We start from the raw sequence: 22,357 nt of genomic DNA, 5'->3' as shown, positions 1-22,357 counted from the left end.
GTAAATTGTTAGCCAGTGCAGTTGATGTGGTGCAGTGCAGCAAGGCACCTTTCTGCACTGCACAATGTCACTAAGAAAGGGCAGTAGTGCACAGTAATTAGGCCATGCAGAAAACTCCAGTTAATTCAGACTAAACTTGCACACAGGTTGCTAACACCATGGGTTGTGTTGGGCCTGCATTGTATGCAGGATCGTGTTTGTGTATGTGGGTGCACTGGGATCCAGAAAATGCACTTACACTAAAATAAATAGATAACCCGACTCCTCAAAAGGTTCCTAAAAGTAAGTGTGTTGGAATTTCTGTTTTCCACCTGTGGTGCAGTGGAGCAACTCTTATTCCAGTGTGCAAGAGGAAAAAGCTTGAATATATAAGGTTTCAACATTCTCCTAAATATTTCACTCATCCTTACCTGCTAATACATATTTGAAGTTATAAGCATGTGTACAGCCTAACCATAGCTTTGGGAGAGCAACTGAAGGGTTGAAGCCGATTAGTGCCAGATGCTGGCTCTGTCTCACCTCTTGTTTTTTTTTGTTGTTGCTTTAAAACCAAAAATGAGTTCAACTTTCACATGGCTTCTGCTCAAAGACAGCAAACTGTCGCATTCTCCACACACCAGCAAGCGGAAGACGTACTAGCATTGTGGTTTTATTGAATTGTTGCTTACTTCTAGGGGAAGGGTTGGCTCTGATGGACTGACAGCACAGACCCATGGATTGCTGAAAGAGTGCCTACAGAGGAATGTTATGCTAGTAACTTTCCAAGAAGTCTGTTGTGTGATTATTTTATGTGAAAGAAATCAGTAGCATTACGTCCTTTCCCAAGCACTTCCCAAACACTTTCATAACACTACATTGCATCTTCACGAACAGCTCATCTTTACTCCTCCTCTCCTTGGTGTCTCAGGGGAGACATATAATGTTGTGGACTCTCCAACACGTCTTTCCTTGCTAATTAGAGAAATAACTTTAACTGAGGTGTTGAGGGGCCCTGAAATTGATCTCCTTGTTAAGTCAAGTGATGCCAGTGATATCAACATAAACATATCTCTTCTATTATATGGCACTCAATGCAGTGATATCATCAAATGTAATAAACTGAAGCACTTTTTTTTTTAATTTAGGAGAAAGTTTATCACGCTTTTACACGGCGTGTATGGCATGGTTTACATGCCACATATTATGATGTGTCTGCTCATGTTCTGGCTTTTAGGGCCTAGCCAGACCCTTGACTCTACTCTGGTTCAGGTCTCCTTGTTAATTTGCTGGCTGTTCCACCTTTGACTAAGAATACTGAGCCTAAGTTCATAGGGGCATATTATCAAGACGGGCTAAAGCAGCGATAATTTTATCGCCTGTCTTGATAATATGCCCCACAGTCCTAAAAATGAAAGAGGTTCTCCTCAGCCACATTTTAGTAAGTAGCGCATCACTCAATCCAGATAATTCAATGTTCTGTTCTGATATCTATACTGGAGCATTTTGTGCCAGACCTGGCCTAGATATAACACCATAATCAACCATGGCTCTTGTTCGTGGATGATTGTTTGGAGTTTAAAAACAAGAAGGTATTAATCAAAGCATTAATTACCATCTAATATTGTGTTACTTCTGACATATTTAACTTCTATGCAGATGTATACAGATTTCCTCCTTAGTAAGATTTGAAGTGGTAAACAGAGAACAGGAACCTTAACCTCAATGACTAAAATAATAGCAGGCTCAGCAGAGCCTGTCTAGGGATACTTCCATTTATATTACCCCAAGGGCATAAAGTAATGCTCTTTAATGATACATTCTTGTAACATGAACCCTTCGGATTGCTTTAATCTAAGTTTACTGAAAATATACTCTCAACAGTAACTGCAAGCATGACCTGCAACATAACATTCTTAAGCTATCCAACCCAGCTAGTGGCTAATACTGATAATAGGACGTAAACATCAGAACCACACATGATACGTAGATACCCACGCTAGCTGCCAACCTTACCAGATCATGAAGCAGTAAATCAAATAAGAAGTACCTGATGTTAGTCCCTAGGAATGCACCTGTATATCTCTGCGGCTACACACTGCGGTGAGGCTTTAGCTTACAGAAGTCAGTGCACTTTAGGAAACGATTCCTGAAACCACAATCACATGTATCTCCACAGATACTATATGCTTAATACCTCCACAAATGTCTGCTTGAAAATGAGACATGAGATCTCTAAATTGCTTGCCCACTAAGAGTGGGACCCTTCAGCTATAATTCATTATATAATTTATTCTTCCCAGTTAGGCGCTAGGTGATGGTGCATTTGATACCTACCAATGCTATATTAACCTGAATATTTTTTAAACCAATTCTGGGCCCACTGTTCCAGTGTACGACCCTGGGAAAGGGGGCAGGGATGAGAACTAAGTAGGATGTCTACTTGCTATGAAGGAACATCCGTACTTAGGGGCTCATTAGGATGGCGGACGGACTTGCGTCCGTCCGCCACCCTAGAGGAGGAGGGACCGTCCGCAGGGGCTGCGGCAGTCCCTCGAGTGCAATTAGGATGTGACCGCCAGGGTGGCGGTCACATCCTCTATCTTTAACATTGCGGCGGGTGCAGCTTCAAGCTGCACCCGCCGCAATGTTAAAAATGCATACATTGCATTTGTATGCAGAAAGCGGCAGGCACCGCGCGGTGCCTGCCGCTTTCTGCATACACATGCCATACACGTACACGTACCATACTCCAAATCCCACGGTCACAGTCCGTCAGACAGGGACTGAAAAGCCTACATTGGTTACCGGTGAGACAGAGAGTGGCTTTCAAGGCTCTGTGTATCACACATCGAGCTTTTTGGAAGACTGGATCAGCAATCAACACCAGCCTTGTCACCCCTTACCATCCGAACAGGAACCTCCGGTCTTCCGGTGCTTTTCTGGCAGTGGTACCCAGAGTAAAGAGAGCTAGGTCGGGGGGCAGGATGTTCTCACTGAACGCCGCCAAGCTGTGGAATGCACTCCCCTTTGATCTTCGATCCACACCCGACCTACTCCCTTTTCGCAGGAAACTGAAAACCATACTATTTAGGAAGCCCTTTTAGTTCCTCCCGTGTTCCGTCTCGTCTCTGTCTAAACTCAGCGCTTGGACGCCCCTGGGCAGCAACTGCGCTTAATAAATTGATAATAATAATAATAACATGCAGGGGGGTACCATAGGTACCCCCCTTGTGCACCCCCCACCCCCCCTTCACCTAGGGGGCCCGCAACGGGCCCCCGCAGTGAAGTTCCACATGCTTTTCCACGGCGGAAAATCCGCCGTGGAAAAGCATCTTTTCAAGCCCATCCTAATATGGTGGACGGTGTCTGAGAGACACCGCCACCATAGCAGAGCTTTTCCGCCGCGGTTGTAAGCCAACCGCGGCGGAAAAGCTGCGGACGGAAACCAGGACCCACCAGCCATCCTAATGTGGCGGTGGGTCTTTTGTGAGTCCGCAGAGGATTTTCCGCATCCTCCGGGCCGGCGGTGGCTCCTGCCGGCCCGGAGGATGCGGAAAATCCTCTATCATAATGAGCCCCTTAGACTGCAGGAGTAAATTCAAGCCAGACTATCCTGATAAACCAGTCTGAATCAGCAAGCTACCTAACCTAAATCTCAGCAATACTAAGACATCGCTTTGGGGACGCATCTCCCTAAATCTCACCCTGACTCTCCCAAACCCCTTTTACTCCTTCCTAATCTCGTTCGCTTTTGCAGTCAATCTGACCCTTTCAAATGCCACTCCTCTGTGTCCCAACAACAGTTACTACTAAAGCATATACACGGATGAGCTTCCAATACTGCCAAGCAGTAAGTGTATGGTAAGAAAATTGGGCTGAAACCCAAAACGCTTTTGGTATATATAACCCCAGAGGGAGCCAGTGACCTGTCTCTTAGTTTATTCACAGTGAAAAAGTTAAACATTGAAAAATAAGTTCTTTGTTTCAATCTTGGATCTCCTATGGACCAAACTGTTTGATCTTGGGTACATTATGTTGTCCCTATCCCATTGTCCTGTTAGCAGCCTAATACAGCTTTTATTCATACAGGTTCATGATATAATCAGTTTTGTGGTTAAATGTGCATTGTACACAGGTAATGGCCACTTGCACCACCACTCTCTCTAATTAATTAACTCCATAACACACTCTTTAGATGGCAAGATGACTCTGCGAGATAAAGGGTCGCCACTGAAAAAAATGGCTATCTGAAGGTCCAGAGTTCAGATGCAAAGAAGGAAGGCTCAGCCTTCCATGCTGCCGGAGTTCGTAAACTGAATATCATGAGTTGGTTAATAGTAACATACCCCATTTATAGTGCTTAGAAATAGTGCAAGTGCCATATGAATAGCAATTTAAAAGTATCATCAATGTTTAAACGCAAATCATGTCTCCTTGAATACATTACGCAGATAATATGATGTGAAAAGTCCACCAAACACCATAGTTGTGATTTAAAATGGATTCTTAAGGCCAAAAAGTTTTATCCTCCTTTTTCAGTTTTTTTGCAGACTGTAAAACTGCTAAATTAATTAATCTGCATAAGAAATGGTATTGATCAGGGCCTGAAAAAGTCAACCAAAATGGCAGACGTTCTTTGGCCTCCCTATAGTGTAATTACATCACATATTGATTTATGGCACTGCCTGGTAGCCTCACCGAAGCACTGACGGAAGGGAGTGGCCGGGAGCTCCCGGGGTTCATACGGTGCCCGAAGGATGCAGTGGGTATCACATGTTTCAGCGCAGCAGAGAATAAGCGGCCATTCGCAAAGTGGCAGCCACCAGGTAAAGGACAATATGGAACAGAAACCTCAGGTGAGGAGGCAATTGTCCTCAGGGCCACTGGTCACTACATCACTGCCTGGGGGGCGCCAGAGAACAGGGATCAGTGAATGACTCCAGAAGTAGAGGTGTTGTGGCCCATACAGGTTGGGCAGACTGGCCTAGTTTTCCAGGAAGGGCATGCCTGGTCAAAATACAATGGACGCACAGGTGCATGATTGAGCCAGCTGAGCTGCCCGAGTTGAGATGATTCAGAAAAGGGGGTGGTGATGAACAGAGTGTCTGAATTAAGCAGACCACTCTTACCCAGTCCAAAGATCAGGGCTTGATCCATCACCGTTTTTTAGCTCACTGCACCATCCAAGCTCAGAACCTGGCTATATGCAAATTAGTCTGTTCCTGTCCCAGTGCATGATGGGAACAGGGCAAACCAAACTACCAGGCCAATTCTTATACTGGGAAGGAAACAAGCTTCCGGGGACCGGTTTCTGGCATTTCAGCCGTCGTCGGCCCGGCTTGCTTGAATCCTGATGGTGCAATGAGCAAGGGACTCACATCTGAGTATACCCTTCCACGCTTATGGTGGACAAAATGATTCAGAAAAGGGGGTGGTGCTGAACAGAGTGTCTGAATTAAGCAGACCACTCTTACCCAGTCCAAAGATCAGGGCTTGATCCATCACCGTTTTTTAGCTCACTGCACCATTCCAGCTCAGAACCTGGCTATATGCAAATTAGTCTGTTCCTGTCCCAGTGCATGATGGGAACAGGGCAAACCAAACTACCAAGCCAATTCTTATACTGGGCAGGAAACAAGCTTCCGGGGACCGGTTTCTGGCATTTCAGCCGTCGTCGGCCCGGCTTGCTTGAATCCTGATGGTGCAATGAGCAAGGGACTCACATCTGAGTATACCCTTCCACGCTTATGGTGGACAGAATGATTCAGAAAAGGGGGTGGTGATGAACAGAGTGTCTGAATTAAGCAGACCACTCTTACCCAGTCCAAAGATCAGGGCTTGATCCATCACGTTTTTTAGCTCACTGCACCATCCCAGCTCAGAACCTGGCTATATGCAAATTAGTCTGTTCCTGTCCCAGTGCATGATGGGAACAGGGCAAACCAAACTACCAAGCCAATTCTTATACTGGGAAGGAAACGAGCTTCCGGGGACCGGTTTCTGGCATTTCAGCCGTCGTCGGCCCGGCTTGCTGGAATCCTGATGGTGCAATGAGCAAGGGACTCACATCTGAGTGTACCCTTCCACGCTTATGGTGGACAAAATGATTCAGAAAAGGGCATGGTGATGAACAGAGTGTCTGAATTAAGCAGACCACTCTTACCCAGTCCAAAGATCAGGGCTTGATCCATCACCGTTTTTTAGCTCACTGCACCATCCCAGCTCAGAACCTGGCTATATGCAAATTAGTCTGTTCCTGTCCCAGTGCATGATGGGAACAGGGCAAACCAAACTACCAAGCCAATTCTTATACTGGGAAGGAAACAAGCTTCCGGGGACCGGTTTCTGGCATTTCAGCCATCGTCGGCCCGGCTTGCTTGAATCCTGATGGTGCAATGAGCAAGGGACTCACATCTAAGTATACCCTTCCACGCTTAGGGTGGACAAAATGATTCAGAAAAGGGGGTGGTGATGAACAGAGTGTCTGAATTAAGCAGACCACTCTTACCCAGTCCAAAGATCAGGGCTTGATCCATCACCGTTTTTTAGCTCACTGCACCATCCCAGCTCAGAACCTGGCTATATGCAAATTAGTCTGTTCCTGTCCCAGTGCATGATGGGAACAGGGCAAACCAAACTACCAAGCCAATTCTTATACTGGGAAGGAAACAAGCTTCCGGGGACCGGTTTCTGGCATTTCAGCCGTCGTCGGCCCGGCTTGCTTGAATCCTGATGGTGCAATGAGCAAGGGACTCACATCTGAGTATACCCTTCCACGCTTATGGTGGACAAAATGATTCAGAAAAGGGGGTGGTGATGAACAGAGTGTCTGAATTAAGCAGACCACTCTTACCCAGTCCAAAGATCAGGGCTTGATCCATCACCGTTTTTTAGCTCACTGCACCATCCCAGCTCAGAACCTGGCTATATGCAAATTAGTCTGTTCCTGTCCCAGTGCATGATGGGAACAGGGCAAACCAAACTACCAAACCAATTGTTATACTGGGAAGGAAACAAGCTTCCGGGGACCGGTTTCTGGCATTTCAGCCATCGTCGGCCGGGCTTGCTTGAATCCTGATGGTGCAATGAGCAAGGGACTCACATCTGAGTATACCCTTCCACGCTTATGGTGGACAAAATGATTCAGAAAAGGGGGTGGTGATGAACAGAGTGTCTGAATTAAGCAGACCACTCTTACCCAGTCCAAAGATCAGGGCTTGATCCATCACCGTTTTTTAGCTCACTGCACCATCCCAGCTCAGTACCTGGCTATATGCAAATTAGTCTGTTCCTGTCCCAGTGCATGATGGGAACAGGGCAAACCAAACTACCAAGCCAATTCTTATACTGGGAAGGAAACAAGCTTCCGGGGACCGGTTTCTGGCATTTCAGCCGTCGTCGGCCCGGCTTGCTTGAATCCTGATGGTGCAATGAGCAAGGGACTCACATCTGAGTATACCCTTCCACGCTTATGGTGGACCAAATGATTCAGAAAAGGGGGTGGTGATGAACAGAGTGTCTGAATTAAGCAGACCACTCTTACCCAGTCCAAAGATCAGGGCTTGATCCATCACCGTTTTTTAGCTCACTGCACCATCCCAGCTCAGAACCTGGCTATATGCAAATTAGTCTGTTCCTGTCCCAGTGCATGATGGGAACAGGGCAAACCAAACTACCAAGCCAATTCTTATACTGGGAAGGAAACAAGCTTCCGGGGACCGGTTTCTGGCATTTCAGCCGTTGTCGGCCCGGCTTGCTTGAATCCTGATGGTGCAATGAGCAAGGGACTCACATCTGAGTATACCCTTCCACGCTTATGGTGGACAAAATGATTCAGAAAAGGGGGTGGTGATGAACAGAGTGTCTGAATTAAGCAGACCACACTTACCCAGTCCAAAGATCAGGGCTTAATCCATCACCGTTTTTTAGCTCACTGCACCATCCCAGCTCAGAACCTGGCTATATGCAAATTAGTCTGTTCCTGTCCCAGTGCATGATGGGAACAGGGCAAACCAAACTACCAAGCCAATTCTTATACTGGGAAGGAAACAAGCTTCCGGGGACCGGTTTCTGACATTTCAGCCGTCGTCGGCCCGGCTTGCTTGAATCCTGATGGTGCAATGAGCAAGGGACTCACATCTGAGTATACCCTTTCACGCTTATGGTGGACAAAATGATTCAGAAAAGGGGGTGGTGATGAACAGAGTGTCTGAATTAAGCAGACCACTCTTACCCAGTCCAAAGATCAGGGCTTGATCCATCACCGTTTTTTAGCTCACTGCACCATCCCAGCTCAGAACCTGGCTATATGCAAATTAGTCTGTCCCTGTCCCAGTGCATGATGGGAACAGGGCAAACCAAACTACCAAGCCAATTCTTATACTGGGAAGGAAACAAGCTTCCGGGGACCGGTTTCTGGCATTTCAGCCGTCGTCGGCCCGGCTTGCTTGAATCCTGATGGTGCAATGAGCAAGGGACTCACATCTGAGTATAACCTGCCACGCTTATGGTGGACAAAATGATTCAGAAAAGGGGGTGGTGATGAACAGAGTGTCTGAATTAAGCAGACCACTCTTACCCAGTCCAAAGATCAGGGCTTGATCCATCACCGTTTTTTAGCTCACTGCACCATCCCAGCTCAGAACCTGGCTATATGCAAATTAGTCTGTTCCTGTCCCAGTGCATGATGGGAACAGGGCAAACCAAACTACCAAGCCAATTCTTATACTGGGAAGGAAACAAGCTTCCGGGGACCGGTTTCTGGCATTTCAGCCGTCGTCGGCCCGGCTTGCTTGAATCCTGATGGTGCAATGAGCAAGGGACTCACATCTGAGTATACCCTTCCACGCTTATGGTGGACAAAATGATTCAGAAAAGGGGGTGGTGATGAACAGAGTGTCAGAATTAAGCAGACCACTCTTACCCAGTCCATAGATCAGGGCTTGATCCATCACCGTTTTTTAGCTCACTGCACCATCCCAGCTCAGAACCTGGCTATATGCAAATTAGTCTGTTTCTGTCCCAGTGCATGATGGGAACAGGGCAAACCAAACTACCAAGCCAATTCTTATACTGGGAAGGAAACAAGCTTCCGGGGACTGGTTTCTGGCATTTCAGCCTTGAATCCTGATGGTGCAATGAGCAAGGGACTCACATCTGAGTATACCCTTCCACGCTTATGGTGGACAAAATGATTCAGAAAAGGGGGTGGTGATGAACAGAGTGTCTGAATTAAGCAGACCACTCTTACCCAGTCCAAAGATCAGGGCTTGATCCATCATCATTTTTTAGCTCACTGCACCATCCCAGCTCAGAACCTGGCTATATGCAAATTAGTCTGTTCCTGTCCCAGTGCATGATGGGAACAGGGCAAACCAAACTACCAAGCCAATTCTTATACTGGGAAGGAAACAAGTTTCCGGGGACCGGTTTCTGGAATTTCAGCCGTCGTCGGCCCGGCTTGCTTGAATCCTGATGGTGCAATGAGCAAGGGACTCACATCTGAGTATACCCTTCCACGCTTATGGTGGACAAAATGATTCAGAAAAGGGGGTGGTGATGAACAGAGTGTCTGAATTAAGCAGACCACTCTTACCCAGTCCAAAGATCAGGGCTTGATCCATCACCGTTTTTTAGCTCACTGCACCATCCCAGCTCAGAACCTGGCTATATGCAAATTAGTCTGTTCCTGTCCCAGTGCATGATGGGAACAGGGCAAACCAAACTACCAAGCCAATTCTTATACTGGGAAGGAAACAAGCTTCCGGGGACCGGTTTCTGGCATTTCAGCCGTCGTCGGCCCGGCTTGCTTGAATCCTGATGGTGCAATGAGCAAGGGACTCACATCTGAGTATACCCTTCCACGCTTATGGTGGACAAAATGATTCAGAAAAGGGGGTGGTGATGAACAGAGTGTCTGAATTAAGCAGACCACTCTTACCCAGTCCAAAGATCAGGGCTTGATCCATCACCGTTTTTTAGCTCACTGCACCATCCCAGCTCAGAACCTGGCTATATGCAAATTAGTCTGTTCCTGTCCCAGTGCATGATGGGAACAGGGCAAACCAAACTACCAAGCCAATTCTTATACTGGGAAGGAAACAAGCTTCCGGGGACCGGTTTCTGGCATTTCAGCCGTCGTCGGCCCGGCTTGCTTGAATCCTGATGGTGCAATGAGCAAGGGACTCACATCTGAGTATACCCTTCCACGCTTATGGTGGACAAAATGATTCAGAAAAGGGGGTGGTGATGAACAGAGTGTCAGAATTAAGCAGACCACTCTTACCCAGTCCATAGATCAGGGCTTGATCCATCACCGTTTTTTAGCTCACTGCACCATCCCAGCTCAGAACCTGGCTATATGCAAATTAGTCTGTTTCTGTCCCAGTGCATGATGGGAACAGGGCAAACCAAACTACCAAGCCAATTCTTATACTGGGAAGGAAACAAGCTTCCGGGGACTGGTTTCTGGCATTTCAGCCTTGAATCCTGATGGTGCAATGAGCAAGGGACTCACATCTGAGTATACCCTTCCACGCTTATGGTGGACAAAATGATTCAGAAAAGGGGGTGGTGATGAACAGAGTGTCTGAATTAAGCAGACCACTCTTACCCAGTCCAAAGATCAGGGCTTGATCCATCATCATTTTTTAGCTCACTGCACCATCCCAGCTCAGAACCTGGCTATATGCAAATTAGTCTGTTCCTGTCCCAGTGCATGATGGGAACAGGGCAAACCAAACTACCAAGCCAATTCTTATACTGGGAAGGAAACAAGTTTCCGGGAACCGGTTTCTGGAATTTCAGCCGTCGTCGGCCCGGCTTGCTTGAATCCTGATGGTGCAATGAGCAAGGGACTCACATCTGAGTATACCCTTCCACGCTTATGGTGGACAAAATGATTCAGAAAAGGGGGTGGTGATGAACAGAGTGTCTGAATTAAGCAGACCACTCTTACCCAGTCCAAAGATCAGGGCTTGATCCATCACCGTTTTTTAGCTCACTGCACCATCCAAGCTCAGAACCTGGCTATATGCAAATTAGTCTGTTCCTGTCCCAGTGCATGATGGGAACAGGGCAAACCAAACTACCAGGCCAATTCTTATACTGGGAAGGAAACAAGCTTCCGGGGACCGGTTTCTGGCATTTCAGCCGTCGTCGGCCCGGCTTGCTTGAATCCTGATGGTGCAATGAGCAAGGGACTCACATCTGAGTATACCCTTCCACGCTTATGGTGGACAAAATGATTCAGAAAAGGGGGTGGTGCTGAACAGAGTGTCTGAATTAAGCAGACCACTCTTACCCAGTCCAAAGATCAGGGCTTGATCCATCACCGTTTTTTAGCTCACTGCACCATTCCAGCTCAGAACCTGGCTATATGCAAATTAGTCTGTTCCTGTCCCAGTGCATGATGGGAACAGGGCAAACCAAACTACCAAGCCAATTCTTATACTGGGCAGGAAACAAGCTTCCGGGGACCGGTTTCTGGCATTTCAGCCGTCGTCGGCCCGGCTTGCTTGAATCCTGATGGTGCAATGAGCAAGGGACTCACATCTGAGTATACCCTTCCACGCTTATGGTGGACAGAATGATTCAGAAAAGGGGGTGGTGATGAACAGAGTGTCTGAATTAAGCAGACCACTCTTACCCAGTCCAAAGATCAGGGCTTGATCCATCACGTTTTTTAGCTCACTGCACCATCCCAGCTCAGAACCTGGCTATATGCAAATTAGTCTGTTCCTGTCCCAGTGCATGATGGGAACAGGGCAAACCAAACTACCAAGCCAATTCTTATACTGGGAAGGAAACGAGCTTCCGGGGACCGGTTTCTGGCATTTCAGCCGTCGTCGGCCCGGCTTGCTGGAATCCTGATGGTGCAATGAGCAAGGGACTCACATCTGAGTGTACCCTTCCACGCTTATGGTGGACAAAATGATTCAGAAAAGGGCATGGTGATGAACAGAGTGTCTGAATTAAGCAGACCACTCTTACCCAGTCCAAAGATCAGGGCTTGATCCATCACCGTTTTTTAGCTCACTGCACCATCCCAGCTCAGAACCTGGCTATATGCAAATTAGTCTGTTCCTGTCCCAGTGCATGATGGGAACAGGGCAAACCAAACTACCAAGCCAATTCTTATACTGGGAAGGAAACAAGCTTCCGGGGACCGGTTTCTGGCATTTCAGCCATCGTCGGCCCGGCTTGCTTGAATCCTGATGGTGCAATGAGCAAGGGACTCACATCTAAGTATACCCTTCCACGCTTAGGGTGGACAAAATGATTCAGAAAAGGGGGTGGTGATGAACAGAGTGTCTGAATTAAGCAGACCACTCTTACCCAGTCCAAAGATCAGGGCTTGATCCATCACCGTTTTTTAGCTCACTGCACCATCCCAGCTCAGAACCTGGCTATATGCAAATTAGTCTGTTCCTGTCCCAGTGCATGATGGGAACAGGGCAAACCAAACTACCAAGCCAATTCTTATACTGGGAAGGAAACAAGCTTCCGGGGACCGGTTTCTGGCATTTCAGCCGTCGTCGGCCCGGCTTGCTTGAATCCTGATGGTGCAATGAGCAAGGGACTCACATCTGAGTATACCCTTCCACGCTTATGGTGGACAAAATGATTCAGAAAAGGGGGTGGTGATGAACAGAGTGTCTGAATTAAGCAGACCACTCTTACCCAGTCCAAAGATCAGGGCTTGATCCATCACCGTTTTTTAGCTCACTGCACCATCCCAGCTCAGAACCTGGCTATATGCAAATTAGTCTGTTCCTGTCCCAGTGCATGATGGGAACAGGGCAAACCAAACTACCAAACCAATTGTTATACTGGGAAGGAAACAAGCTTCCGGGGACCGGTTTCTGGCATTTCAGCCATCGTCGGCCGGGCTTGCTTGAATCCTGATGGTGCAATGAGCAAGGGACTCACATCTGAGTATACCCTTCCACGCTTATGGTGGACAAAATGATTCAGAAAAGGGGGTGGTGATGAACAGAGTGTCTGAATTAAGCAGACCACTCTTACCCAGTCCAAAGATCAGGGCTTGATCCATCACCGTTTTTTAGCTCACTGCACCATCCCAGCTCAGTACCTGGCTATATGCAAATTAGTCTGTTCCTGTCCCAGTGCATGATGGGAACAGGGCAAACCAAACTACCAAGCCAATTCTTATACTGGGAAGGAAACAAGCTTCCGGGGACCGGTTTCTGGCATTTCAGCCGTCGTCGGCCCGGCTTGCTTGAATCCTGATGGTGCAATGAGCAAGGGACTCACATCTGAGTATACCCTTCCACGCTTATGGTGGACCAAATGATTCAGAAAAGGGGGTGGTGATGAACAGAGTGTCTGAATTAAGCAGACCACTCTTACCCAGTCCAAAGATCAGGGCTTGATCCATCACCGTTTTTTAGCTCACTGCACCATCCCAGCTCAGAACCTGGCTATATGCAAATTAGTCTGTTCCTGTCCCAGTGCATGATGGGAACAGGGCAAACCAAACTACCAAGCCAATTCTTATACTGGGAAGGAAACAAGCTTCCGGGGACCGGTTTCTGGCATTTCAGCCGTTGTCGGCCCGGCTTGCTTGAATCCTGATGGTGCAATGAGCAAGGGACTCACATCTGAGTATACCCTTCCACGCTTATGGTGGACAAAATGATTCAGAAAAGGGGGTGGTGATGAACAGAGTGTCTGAATTAAGCAGACCACACTTACCCAGTCCAAAGATCAGGGCTTAATCCATCACCGTTTTTTAGCTCACTGCACCATCCCAGCTCAGAACCTGGCTATATGCAAATTAGTCTGTTCCTGTCCCAGTGCATGATGGGAACAGGGCAAACCAAACTACCAAGCCAATTCTTATACTGGGAAGGAAACAAGCTTCCGGGGACCGGTTTCTGACATTTCAGCCGTCGTCGGCCCGGCTTGCTTGAATCCTGATGGTGCAATGAGCAAGGGACTCACATCTGAGTATACCCTTTCACGCTTATGGTGGACAAAATGATTCAGAAAAGGGGGTGGTGATGAACAGAGTGTCTGAATTAAGCAGACCACTCTTACCCAGTCCAAAGATCAGGGCTTGATCCATCACCGTTTTTTAGCTCACTGCACCATCCCAGCTCAGAACCTGGCTATATGCAAATTAGTCTGTCCCTGTCCCAGTGCATGATGGGAACAGGGCAAACCAAACTACCAAGCCAATTCTTATACTGGGAAGGAAACAAGCTTCCGGGGACCGGTTTCTGGCATTTCAGCCGTCGTCGGCCCGGCTTGCTTGAATCCTGATGGTGCAATGAGCAAGGGACTCACATCTGAGTATAACCTGCCACGCTTATGGTGGACAAAATGATTCAGAAAAGGGGGTGGTGATGAACAGAGTGTCTGAATTAAGCAGACCACTCTTACCCAGTCCAAAGATCAGGGCTTGATCCATCACCGTTTTTTAGCTCACTGCACCATCCCAGCTCAGAACCTGGCTATATGCAAATTAGTCTGTTCCTGTCCCAGTGCATGATGGGAACAGGGCAAACCAAACTACCAAGCCAATTCTTATACTGGGAAGGAAACAAGCTTCCGGGGACCGGTTTCTGGCATTTCAGCCGTCGTCGGCCCGGCTTGCTTGAATCCTGATGGTGCAATGAGCAAGGGACTCACATCTGAGTATACCCTTCCACGCTTATGGTGGACAAAATGATTCAGAAAAGGGGGTGGTGATGAACAGAGTGTCAGAATTAAGCAGACCACTCTTACCCAGTCCATAGATCAGGGCTTGATCCATCACCGTTTTTTAGCTCACTGCACCATCCCAGCTCAGAACCTGGCTATATGCAAATTAGTCTGTTTCTGTCCCAGTGCATGATGGGAACAGGGCAAACCAAACTACCAAGCCAATTCTTATACTGGGAAGGAAACAAGCTTCCGGGGACTGGTTTCTGGCATTTCAGCCTTGAATCCTGATGGTGCAATGAGCAAGGGACTCACATCTGAGTATACCCTTCCACGCTTATGGTGGACAAAATGATTCAGAAAAGGGGGTGGTGATGAACAGAGTGTCTGAATTAAGCAGACCACTCTTACCCAGTCCAAAGATCAGGGCTTGATCCATCATCATTTTTTAGCTCACTGCACCATCCCAGCTCAGAACCTGGCTATATGCAAATTAGTCTGTTCCTGTCCCAGTGCATGATGGGAACAGGGCAAACCAAACTACCAAGCCAATTCTTATACTGGGAAGGAAACAAGTTTCCGGGGACCGGTTTCTGGAATTTCAGCCGTCGTCGGCCCGGCTTGCTTGAATCCTGATGGTGCAATGAGCAAGGGACTCACATCTGAGTATACCCTTCCACGCTTATGGTGGACAAAATGATTCAGAAAAGGGGGTGGTGATGAACAGAGTGTCTGAATTAAGCAGACCACTCTTACCCAGTCCAAAGATCAGGGCTTGATCCATCACCGTTTTTTAGCTCACTGCACCATCCCAGCTCAGAACCTGGCTATATGCAAATTAGTCTGTTCCTGTCCCAGTGCATGATGGGAACAGGGCAAACCAAACTACCAAGCCAATTCTTATACTGGGAAGGAAACAAGCTTCCGGGGACCGGTTTCTGGCATTTCAGCCGTCGTCGGCCCGGCTTGCTTGAATCCTGATGGTGCAATGAGCAAGGGACTCACATCTGAGTATACCCTTCCACGCTTATGGTGGACAAAATGATTCAGAAAAGGGGGTGGTGATGAACAGAGTGTCTGAATTAAGCAGACCACTCTTACCCAGTCCAAAGATCAGGGCTTGATCCATCACCGTTTTTTAGCTCACTGCACCATCCCAGCTCAGAACCTGGCTATATGCAAATTAGTCTGTTCCTGTCCCAGTGCATGATGGGAACAGGGCAAACCAAACTACCAAGCCAATTCTTATACTGGGAAGGAAACAAGCTTCCGGGGACCGGTTTCTGGCATTTCAGCCGTCGTCGGCCCGGCTTGCTTGAATCCTGATGGTGCAATGAGCAAGGGACTCACATCTGAGTATACCCTTCCACGCTTATGGTGGACAAAATGATTCAGAAAAGGGGGTGGTGATGAACAGAGTGTCAGAATTAAGCAGACCACTCTTACCCAGTCCATAGATCAGGGCTTGATCCATCACCGTTTTTTAGCTCACTGCACCATCCCAGCTCAGAACCTGGCTATATGCAAATTAGTCTGTTTCTGTCCCAGTGCATGATGGGAACAGGGCAAACCAAACTACCAAGCCAATTCTTATACTGGGAAGGAAACAAGCTTCCGGGGACTGGTTTCTGGCATTTCAGCCTTGAATCCTGATGGTGCAATGAGCAAGGGACTCACATCTGAGTATACCCTTCCACGCTTATGGTGGACAAAATGATTCAGAAAAGGGGGTGGTGATGAACAGAGTGTCTGAATTAAGCAGACCACTCTTACCCAGTCCAAAGATCAGGGCTTGATCCATCATCATTTTTTAGCTCACTGCACCATCCCAGCTCAGAACCTGGCTATATGCAAATTAGTCTGTTCCTGTCCCAGTGCATGATGGGAACAGGGCAAACCAAACTACCAAGCCAATTCTTATACTGGGAAGGAAACAAGTTTCCGGGAACCGGTTTCTGGAATTTCAGCCGTCGTCGGCCCGGCTTGCTTGAATCCTGATGGTGCAATGAGCAAGGGACTCACATCTGAGTATACCCTTCCACGCTTATGGTGGACAAAATGATTCAGAAAAGGGGGTGGTGATGAACAGAGTGTCTGAATTAAGCAGACCACTCTTACCCAGTCCAAAGATCAGGGCTTGATCCATCACCGTTTTTTAGCTCACTGCACCATCCCAGCTCAGAACCTGGCTATATGCAAATTAGTCTGTTCCTGTCCCAGTGCATGATGGGAACAGGGCAAACCAAACTACCAAGCCAATTCTTATACTGGGAAGGAAACAAGCTTCCGGGGACCGGTTTCTGGCATTTCAGCCGTCGTCGGCCCGGCTTGCTTGAATCCTGATGGTGCAATGAGCAAGGGACTCACATCTGAGTATACCCTTCCACGCTTATGGTGGACAAAATGATTCAGAAAAGGGGGTGGTGATGAACAGAGTGTCTGAATTAAGCAGACCACTCTTACCCAGTCCAAAGATCAGGGCTTGATCCATCACCGTTTTTTAGCTCACTGCACCATCCCAGCTCAGAACCTGGCTATATGCAAATTAGTCTGTTCCTGTCCCAGTGCATGATGGGAACAGGGCAAACCAAACTACCAAGCCAATTCTTATACTGGGAAGGAAACAAGCTTCCGGGGACCGGTTTCTGGCATTTCAGCCGTCGTCGGCCCGGCTTGCTTGAATCCTGATGGTGCAATGAGCAAGGGACTCACATCTGAGTATACCCTTCCACGCTTATGGTGGACAAAATGATTCAGAAAAGGGGGTGGTGATGAACAGAGTGTCTGAATTAAGCAGACCACTCTTACCCAGTCCAAAGATCAGGGCTTGATCCATCACCGTTTTTTAGCTCACTGCACCATCCCAGCTCAGAACCTGGCTATATGCAAATTAGTCTGTTCCTGTCCCAGTGCATGATGGGAACAGGGCAAACCAAACTACCAAGCCAATTCTTATACTGGGAAGGAAACAAGCTTCCGGGGACCGGTTTCTGGCATTTCAGCCGTCGTCGGCCCGGCTTGCTTGAATCCTGATGGTGCAATGAGCAAGGGACTCACATCTGAGTATACCCTTCCACGCTTATGGTGGACAAAATGATTCAGAAAAGGGGGTGGTGATGAACAGAGTGTCTGAATTAAGCAGACCACTCTTACCCAGTCCAAAGATCAGGGATTGATCCATCACCGTTTTTTAGCTCACTGCACCATCCCAGCTCAGAACCTGGCTATATGCAAATTAGTCTGTTCCTTTCCCAGTGCATGATGGGAACAGGGCAAACCAAACTACCAAGCCAATTCTTATACTGGGAAGGAAACAAGCTTCCGGGGACTGGTTTCTGGCATTTCAGCCTTGAATCCTGATGGTGCAATAAGCAAGGGACTCACATCTGAGTATACCCTTCCACGCTTATGGTGGACAAAATGATTCAGAAAAGGGGGTGGTGATGAACAGAGTGTCTGAATTAAGCAGACCACTCTTACCCAGTCCAAAGATCAGGGCTTGATCCATCACCGTTTTTTAGCTCACTGCACCATCCCAGCTCAGAACCTGGCTATATGCAAATTAGTCTGTTCCTGTCCCAGTGCATGATGGGAACAGGGCAAACCAAACTACCAAGCCAATTCTTATACTGGGAAGGAAACAAGCTTCCGGGGACCGGTTTCTGGCATTTCAGCCATCGTCGGCCCGGCTTGCTTGAATCCTGATGGTTCAATGAGCAAGGGACTCACATCTGAGTATACCCTTCCACGCTTATGGTGGACAAAATGATTCAGAAAAGGGGGTGGTGATGAACAGAGTGTCTGAATTAAGCAGACCACTCTTACCCAGTCCAAAGATCAGGGCTTGATCCATCACCGTTTTTTAGCTCACTGCACCATCCCAGCTCAGAACCTGGCTATATGCAAATTAGTCTGTTCCTGTCCCAGTGCATGATGGGAACAGGGCAAACCAAACTACCAAGCCAATTCTTATACTGGGAAGGAAACAAGCTTCCGGGGACCGGTTTCTGGCATTTCAGCCGTCGTTGGCCCGGCTTGCTTGAATCCTGATGGTGCAATGAGCAAGGGACTCACATCTGAGTATACCCTTCCACGCTTATGGTGGACAAAATGATTCAGAAAAGGGGGTGGTGATGAACAGAGTGTCTGAATTAAGCAGACCACTCTTACCCAGTCCAAAGATCAGGGCTTGATCCATCACCGTTTTTTAGCTCACTGCACCATCCCAGCTCAGAACCTGGCTATATGCAAATTAGTCTGTTCCTGTCCCAGTGCATGATGGGAACAGGGCAAACCAAACTACCAAGCCAATTCTTATACTGGGAAGGAAACAAGCTTCCGGGGACCGGTTTCTGGCATTTCAGCCGTCGTCGGCCCGGCTTGCTTGAATCCTGATGGTGCAATGAGCAAGGGAGTCACATCTGAGTATACCCTTCCACGCTTATGCTGGACAAAATGATTCAGAAAAGGGGGTGGTGATGAACAGAGTGTCTGAATTAAGCAGACCACTCTTACCCAGTCCAAAGATCAGGGCTTGATCCATCACCGTTTTTTAGCTCACTGCACCATCCCAGCTCAGAACCTGGCTATATGCAAATTAGTCTGTTCCTGTCCCAGTGCATGATGGGAACAGGGCAAACCAAACTACCAAGCCAATTCTTATACTGGGAAGGAAACAAGCTTCCGGGAACCGGTTTCTGGCATTTCAGCCATCGTCGGCCCGGCTTGCTTGAATCCTGATGGTGCAATGAGCAAGGGACTCACATCTGAGTATACCCTTCCACGCTTATGGTGGACAAAATGATTCAGAAAAGGGGGTGGTGATGAACAGAATGTCTGAATTAAGCAGACCACTCTTACCCAGTCCAAAGATCAGGGCTTGATCCATCACCGTTTTTTAGCTCACTGCACCATCCCAGCTCAGAACCTGGCTATATGCAAATTAGTCTGTTCCTGTCCCAGTGCATGATGGGAACAGGGCAAACCAAACTACCAAGCCAATTCTTATACTGGGAAGGAAACAAGCTTACGGGGACCGGTTTCTGGCATTTCAGCCGTCGTCGGCCCGGCTTGCTTGAATCCTGATGGTGCAATGAGCAAGGGACTCACATCTGAGTATACCCTTCCACGCTTATGGTGGACAAAATGATTCAGAAAAGGGGGTGGTGATGAACAGAGTGTCTGAATTAAGCAGACCACTCTTACCCAGTCCAAAGATCAGGGTTTGATCCATCACCGTTTTTTAGCTCACTGCACCATCCCAGCTCAGAACCTGGCTATATGCAAATTAGTCTGTTCCTGTCCCAGTGCATGATGGGAACAGGGCAAACCAAACTACCAAGCCAATTCTTATACTGGGAAGGAAACAAGCTTACGGGGACCGGTTTCTGGCATTTCAGCCGTCGTCGGCCCGGCTTGCTTGAATCCTGATGGTGCAATGAGCAAGGGACTCACATCTGAGTATACACTTCCACGCTTATGGTGGACAAAATGATTCAGAAAAGGGGGTGGTGATGAACAGAGTGTCTGAATTAAGCAGACCACTCTTACCCAGTCCAAAGATCAGGGCTTGATCCATCACCGTTTTTTAGCTCACTGCACCATCCCAGCTCAGAACCTGGCTATATGCAAATTAGTCTGTTCCTGTCCCAGTGCATGATGGGAACAGGGCAAACCAAACTACCAAGCCAATTCTTATACTGGGAAGGAAACAAGCTTCCGGGGACCGGTTTCTGGCATTTCAGCCGTCGTCGGCCCGGCTTGCTTGAATCCTGATGGTGCAATGAGCAAGGGACTCACATCTGAGTATACCCTTCCACGCTTATGGTGGACAAAATGATTCAGAAAGGGGGTGGTGATGAACAGAGTGTCTGAATTAAGCAGACTACTCTTACCCAGTCCAAAGATCAGGGCTTGATCCATCACCGTTTTTTAGCTCACTGCACCATCCCAGCTCAGAACCTGGCTATATGCAAATTAGTCTGTTCCTGTCCCAGTGCATGATGGTAACAGAGCAAACCAAACTACCAAGCCAATTCTTATACTGGGAAGGAAACAAGCTTCCGGGGACCGGTTTCTGTCATTTCAGCCGTCGTCGGCCCGGCTTGCTTGAATCCTGATGGTGCAATGAGCAAGGGACTCACATCTGAGTATACCCTTCCACGCTTATGGTGGACAAAATGATTCAGAAAAGGGGGTGGTGATGAACAGAGTGTCTGAATTAAGAAGACCACTCTTACCCAGTCCAAAGATCAGGGCTTGATCCATCACCGTTTTTTAGCTCACTGCACCATCCCAGCTCAGAACCTGGCTATATGCAAATTAGTCTGTTCCTGTCCCAGTGCATGATGGGAACAGGGCAAACCAAACTACCAAGCCAATTCTTATACTGGGAAGGAAACAAGCTTCCGGGGACCGGTTTCTGGCATTTCAGCCGTCGTCGGCCCGGCTTGCTTGAATCCTGATGGTGCAATGAGCAAGGGACTCACATCTGAGTATACCCTTTCACGCTTATGGTGGACAAAATGATTGCAGATGGCAAGAAGCACAGGGGGACATTGGTGGTCCTCCTATACTGGGTGACAGTATTCACAAGACTGAGGGTGCATGGGCCGCCCGTATCAAAGGAGAGTAAAGCCTGGAGCAGAGTTGACCTTTGGAGCAATCTGTAAATGGGGTCCCATTTTAGAGTTTGGCCTGACTGCTTGAGGTGTCCCTCAGGCAAGCAGATCAGTACCCCTGTGGTTGACTTGTGTGGTCCTGCAACCCAATTTAAATGCTTTGACCTGAGGCCATGCAAAGGAGAGACAGGCCCGCAGTAGGTTCCATCACCAGTCCCACAGTCTGGGGTGAACAACTGCAGTAAAGGCAGCATGAGGTGTGTGGGTCTGTGGATCTGTCATCGGATGAGATGGCCCCCCCACACCCCAAGCACAAATGAAGATGAAGAGGTACACCACCCATATACTAGACACCAACAGGACCATCGGAGAGGACAGGGGCAGAGTGCCAAACTGAGTTACCGGACACTGATGCAATATTGCAACCTATCCAGTTTTTGTGCTCTGTACAGAAGACCAGAATTCCAGAGGTTAGAGTGGATGTGGTCTTAATACAACAGGACCTGCGCAATGTCATTGTCAGAGTCACTGGATCCAAGGATTGCATATCTGAACTTGAGGAATCTGTCACCATGCTCAAGGCGTAGGTGGTGCATCTGACCACTGACTCCCAAGTCCTGGGCCAGTGTTCAGAAGACGTGGAAAACTATGTGCTGAGAAGTATTCTGCATTTCATAGGCAACTCCAAGGGATCAGAAGGGGCCAACGTTCGAGGTCTTTCTGGAGCAATGTATCTCCATCTGGGTACCTGGCGAAGCGGGTCTCAGCCTGCTTCGTGGTCGAGTGGGCCAACAGCTCGCTGCTGGCATGAAACCTCTTCCCTGGTGCCTCCCTCTCCTAATGATCGCCAAAGTGCTTAACTATAGAGATCAGGACTTGATCCTTAGCGTGGCTAGAGAGAAAGGCATACTGATGTATCACTCCTCCAAGATTCTCATATTTCTGGATTACAAGCATTAATTGCAATAGCAAAGTAAATCTTATAGGGCAGTCAGACAAAAGCTGCGTGCGATGAAAGTGCCATACATGCTCCTGTTTCCCACCAAGCTATGGGTGCTCCATACATTCACATCTCTCTTTTTATACACCCC

This window comes from Lissotriton helveticus, chromosome 4_1 (assembly GCF_964261635.1).
Source record: "Lissotriton helveticus chromosome 4_1, aLisHel1.1, whole genome shotgun sequence".
Classification (NCBI taxonomy): domain Eukaryota; kingdom Metazoa; phylum Chordata; class Amphibia; order Caudata; family Salamandridae; genus Lissotriton; species Lissotriton helveticus.
This window is presented reverse-complemented; position numbering follows the sequence as displayed.